The 6,000-nt window shown below is 35.0% G+C and overlaps 2 non-coding genes across 2 annotated transcripts; one reads left to right on the top strand and one right to left on the bottom strand.

The window, feature by feature from the left end:
- Positions 1-1,789: 1,789 nt before the first annotated feature.
- Positions 1,790-1,862, bottom strand: TRNAN-GUU (transfer RNA asparagine (anticodon GUU)). Its single transcript has one exon. It is a non-coding gene; the product is annotated as a tRNA-Asn (tRNA).
- A 2,060-nt stretch (positions 1,863-3,922) lies between these two features.
- On the top strand, positions 3,923-3,995 carry TRNAN-GUU (transfer RNA asparagine (anticodon GUU)). The gene has a single exon. It is a non-coding gene; the product is annotated as a tRNA-Asn (tRNA).
- The last annotated feature ends 2,005 nt before the right edge of the window (positions 3,996-6,000 follow it).

The following is a 6,000-nucleotide window of genomic DNA, read 5'->3' as shown; positions in this document are numbered from 1 at the left end:
GATAATCATTTCTAATAAGTACGCACATAACTTCGAAAAGTCATTGCTCGTTGTCGTATTTTGTATTGTGACTTCGTTCAAAATTTCACCGAGAAACAATTTACAAATACCCAAATATATACACCAGCAAAGGGATTAAGAACAAAAAAAGTTTTTAAAAACCTAATCATCACTGTGCAACGAAAACGAACTGGCAACTTTCAAACAATGATTTTTATTCCAAGAAAATGTTTTTTAAAATGTAAAATTAACCTACCCTCCAAGCAGTCTAGTCGTTCAATTTGTGCCTATACGTTAAATTAGTAGCCACGACCAGTGATTTAACTATTAAGTAAGAATATTTTATGAGAAAAACCAAGGAAAATCGGTTAAATATGTTATAATTTTATTAGTTACTAGTTAAGGTGCGCGACTCGTGTACTTTCATCCCCTATTTTAACCATTTAAGGGGTGACTTTTGAAAAAGAAAGTAGTTAATTTAAATTTTTTGTATCTTTAACTATCTTTAACAATAATAACAAACCATGTATGTGAATATATTTTATTCTATTCTAAAAGAGATATAAGGCGTTTTTATTTTATTTAATGTATTTTATAACTATCTCTATTGAAAATTTAATTATAATCGGGTTTGTGATTTGTTATAAAAGCGTAAAAGACGGACAGACTATTGTATTTATGATAATAAGTACATATGGAAGTAGTAATATAATATGCACTTTGTAGAAAAGAAAAATCTAGAAGGTTTTCTCTGCTATTACTTTTAAGGAGTAAATGTTAACAAGTTTAGAATAAGTGAGCAAAATTGCAAATATATTTTTTATATACCTACTTTTTTATTATACCTCATTTTACACGTTAAAACAATTCTTCTTAAGTAGTTGACTGTAAAAATCAGCCATTAAACTAATTAAAAAAACAAAGCGGAATAAACGTATTACAATAATTATTTTTATTACAAACCATCTTTACAATACAAACGATAATATTCTAAGTATATAATTATTAGTAAAAACAACAAAACCATAACATTTACAACTACAAATTATGTTATTCCTAACCAATTTTAATTGGGAAAAAAAATGGCGTCGTCCCGCCATTTTTTGCCGCCAAAAATGACAAGTCGCTGAGAGGTCGTTCGGAAAAAGGCAAAGAACAAAAATGATTATGCCAGTGATACAAGGGTGTATAATTTAGAACTATAATTCGGCGGGACATAGTTTTTTTACGTTTGAACCGTAATTACGATTCGGTGTCTTGTTTGTGAATCTTTCCGGTTTTTTATGAGTGACTTTCCGATTTTTTTTTACTGTCGGTTTTCGAATGATCATCTTATGAGCACGCGAAGGCATTGATTACTTGGTGCGGCGAAAATTTTCGCTTGAAATTTTGTGTGAAATTGATTTTTGCTGGTTCAAGTTTTGATTCGACTTATTATTATAATAAGGTTACTTTAGGTCAAGATATGAAAATATTATTTTAAAATGTCGTGATGTGTTTTATTAGCTTGTTACTGTGTCATACTGCTGAGCAAAGACCTCCCCTAGCCTTCTAGTGCCCTTTGGTATTGCTTGTTTCTAGCCATCCACCCCGAAACGTCAAAAATGTCAATGATTATGAAAATTTAAATCAAATGCAGATATTTTTGTTCAGTTTTCTATAAACCATAAGCACACCAAAAAACTTTATGAATTCAAAAGGTATACCTCAAAATGTAGAGTCTGAAAAGAGAATCTTAAAACCATTTTTGATATTTGAGTTGTGAACACTCTTATATAAAAGAAAATCTCGCCCCCGGGTGGGCTCGAACCACCAACCTTTCGGTTAACAGCCGAACGCGCTAGCCATTGCGCCACGGAGGCTGTCGTTTTCAGGATCAAACACCGTTTTTATAGAAGATACACCGCCAAAGAGCCGTGTTCCTAACACCCTGTACAAAAAGATTTACGACATTAGCCAGCTTTACACACACACACACACTGTATCGCACGTTCTTAGGAGCGTACAGTATTACGCGCGGGAAAGCAGCGCGCTCTTCGAGAGCGATTTTCTTCGCGGACTTGACAGATGAGCGCGGCGCGTGGTCTTTCCTTTCCCCTTGTATACCCCTTATACGCACAGTCTTTCACGCGCGATTGTTGTTTCATCCGCGATAGAATGTATGTGTAAAGGTGGCTATTAGGTTTGTTAGCTTATGACGCGATGACCCGCGCAACTTCGCTTGCGTCACATAAGAGAGAATGGGTCATAATTTTTCCCGTTTTGTAACATTTTTTACTGGTACTCTGCTCCTATTGGTCGTAGCGTGATGATATATAGCCTATAGCCTTCTTCGATAAATGGGCTATCAAACACTGAACATTTTTTTCAAATTGGACCTGTAGTTCCTGAGATTAGCGCGTTCAAACAAACAAACTCTTCAGCTTTATAATATTAGTATAGAATTTATGGTGCGCGGTAAGGCTAAGAGTTCGGACAGTACAAAAAGCCAGCCACGTTATAAATACTTTGACATTGAACATATAAAAAGTACAGGTGAGTGGACAAAGCATTCGTTTGATAGTGAACTTAAGAGTTGTATTGCAACTGTCATTGATACGTGACGTACAGTCGATGACAAAAGTGGAATAATAATCCATACTCTATGAACTAAGGTACCCACTGAATCAAGTTTGATTAATGTTAATTTAAAGATAGTACTAAACTCGAGCAGGATGAAAGTTTGACTCTGAACGGAACTGCGGAAGGGTTAATAATTTTACATATATTATACTAGCTGATCCGCGCAACTTCGCTTGCGATTAGAGAGAATGGGTGAAATTTTTCCCCGTTTTTGTAAAAAAAAACTGGTACTCTGCTCCTTTTGGTCGTAGCGTGATGATATATAGCCTATGTCCTTTCTCGGGTATCAAAATATCTCCATACCAAATTTCATGCAAATTGGTTCAGTAGGTTAGGCGTGATTGAGTAGCAGACAGACAGACAGACAGAGTTACTTTCGCATTTATAATATTAGTATGGATTAAATTATTAAATATTGTATAAATTTCACTGATAGTTTAGTTTCGCTAGAGACGAAAATAAATAAAATTGATGTTATAATATGCCTGAATCTGAACTTGCAAATAAACAAATGCTGTCTGGTGACTCATTTAGCCACGCAATAAATTACTATAAAATGGTTGTAAGTTCTTTCATGATAAGCTATAGTCTGTTATTCTGTCTTTTACTGACAAGTTACTAAACGGAATGCGATAAAATGTGGTAGAGTAATATATTATATCCCGAAAAAAGACACTAGACCCTTATTACAAAAAAAGTCAAACAATTGCAGTTGTGGAAAGTAATAAAAGAAAAGAATTCTCACTAAACCTTTTTCTATAAAACTGTACGAGATATGTCACTGAACACAAATTGCTATAGACCGCAATGATCATTCGCTAGACAGATGGACAAAATTATACATCTTGTATATAGGGGACTAAAATTATGAGTTGAAAAGAGATGCCGCTATGTAGTCATGTGAGAGGGAAAGAGATGGAGGATGGATTGATAAATATTGGTTTGTTTGTATATAATGCTTAGGGGTAAAACTTGGTATGAATATCAAAGTATGCTTTAGGCCCCTGCTTCGCCCGGGTTAAAAAGGTATTTTAAGAAATGAAAACTTGAAGAAATTATATACTCGCTTCCCTGCTATATAAATTTGCAGCAATATAAATTTATAAATTTAACCCATTAATGTCCCACTTGTAGGCAAGGGTCTCGCCCCATAATAAGGGAGGGGTTAGGTTTGCTGAAAACTGCATGAAAATCTATGCCCTAGATTTTGAAATTATCGCGAATAGAAAATACAACGCATGGGATGATAAAAGCCGTTGCCAAATAATTTGAACAGTATATTTTGGTAAAGGGTAGTGTAGCCTCCGTGGCACAATGGCTAGCGCGTTCGGCTGTTAACCGAAAGGTTGGTGGTTCGAGCCCATCCGGGGGCGAGACATTCTTTTTACTTCAGGACTATGTGATTTTACTTATAACGTTCAAAAGTTTTTTTGGGATATGTAAACCATAGCTTTAACATATTATTATAATACCAGCTAATAATAATATAATAAAATAATATGACGAGATTCCATTTTTAGGACAACGAATACCATTTGATACGATCCCTACAAATTCTTCTTGCTAAATTGACATACATACATATTGTCATACACTTATACCTTTTCATGACATCCCTTTATTTCATATTTTCACGTAAGCACGCACATACTTTACTCAACTTTTTCGCGTAAAAACATCTTAACGAGATTTCATTAAATTAAACACACGCATATTTTACTTATTAATTATCTGTGATTTCCTGAATAGTGCAGTAAATTACGTGTTAGTCTGAAATCTTATATTATTCTACATAGTGCGAGCCTGTAGCCCACTGGCACTTAGATTTTTGCTGGTAGTGTAACCCCTCCTTTTACTAATTTCAAACGTCTGGGGGGCATGCAATACATAATAGTGTCGCCCTCTCCTAATAACATCAAACGTTGGGAGGCAACGTGAATCTTAATAGTTTCACCAGTAATATTAGGTCGGGTAAAAAGTCTTTTCGCATTATAGTATGTATGAACTTGTAATAAAATCTTTTCTCTTCACAAAAAAGCTCGATATTTGGGTACCTCACGAGCTCACTGAAAGAAACCTAATGAACCATGTACTCATTTGTGATTCTTGAAGCCAAAGAGATTTTATTACAAGTTCATACAGTATCATAAGTACTGTAATGCGAAAAGACTTTTTACCCGACCTATTATTTTGGTTAACATAAGTTTATTACTCTAGAATTACGAAGCTAGTTGCTTATACAAAGAATTGCACCTACCCCCAGTTTCTGAGTACTTTTAACGGTAGTTTATCTATTCAATAGCGTTTTTTTTGAAAAGATAAACTACCGCTAAATATACCTCAGAAACCTGGGGCTAGTGATCTTTTACCCTGCAACAATGTAGAGCTTCAAACTTGAAAAATGATCCGGCCATTGGCGCGTAGGTAATAATATCAGGCGTCGGTGCCAATCCTGGCATATCGGAAAGCAGTTTAAAGCTATTCATTACGACTCGTAATGAATGGCGACAGTTGGCGTAATTAGCGACAACACAATGTGGCAGGGTGGGGTGCTAGTGGGGGGTGTAGCGGGGGCTTGAGCGATTTTTGACTTTTTAGCACTAATTTCGTTTATTAAAACCTTGTGTCGTGTGTTCTTTGTTTGTATGTTTATGTGGGATATTTGTATATTTATTATCACTTTGTATGTTTGTATCGGCAGGCAACAAAAGTGTAACTAAATATGGCACATCTCATCCCTTTGTGGATCGGACTAGTATTTGTATATATAACATTATTATTACCTTTGTTTCTCATTAGGATAGATAGATACTACTACTGATCGTATAATTTATGAGAGTCTGTCTTTTTTGAAGTCTTCTGTGTTAGTATTTCTAAATTGTCTTAGGTACCAAATCTACCATTTGACCATTTGTAATCAAATGGGTCAAATTTTACCAGTGTTTAGACATGTTAGGAACACCTGAGATTGAAGGCTCGTACCAAATAAACATATCAATAGACTGACAACTGACTACAAACAATGAAACAATATTTTGTTAACTTTTCTATATACCTTAAACTACGCAATAAATCATAGTAACTTCGTACATAACTACAATTTTAAAACACCTACAATTTTATCAAAAAAAAACGCTTCCCGCTGTCACTAGCACCTCAAAAACCGCACTACAAAACGGAACGCTAAAAAAAAAAGAAAGGCATATTAAAAACAATACAGTAACGAAGGCGAGACAATGCACTACAATTGTAGCGGGGCACAATACAAAATACAATACAATAGGGCGCTTCAGACTAGTGCTCTAGTGACAAGTGGCCGATGGAGTGCTCACTTGTCGCTGTGGAGATGCCTTTTGAATTATGTCGCGTTAGATCGAG

This window comes from Anticarsia gemmatalis, chromosome 27, assembly GCF_050436995.1.
Source record: "Anticarsia gemmatalis isolate Benzon Research Colony breed Stoneville strain chromosome 27, ilAntGemm2 primary, whole genome shotgun sequence".
NCBI classification, from domain to species: Eukaryota; Metazoa; Arthropoda; class Insecta; order Lepidoptera; family Erebidae; genus Anticarsia; species Anticarsia gemmatalis.
This window is presented reverse-complemented; position numbering and strand designations above follow the sequence as displayed.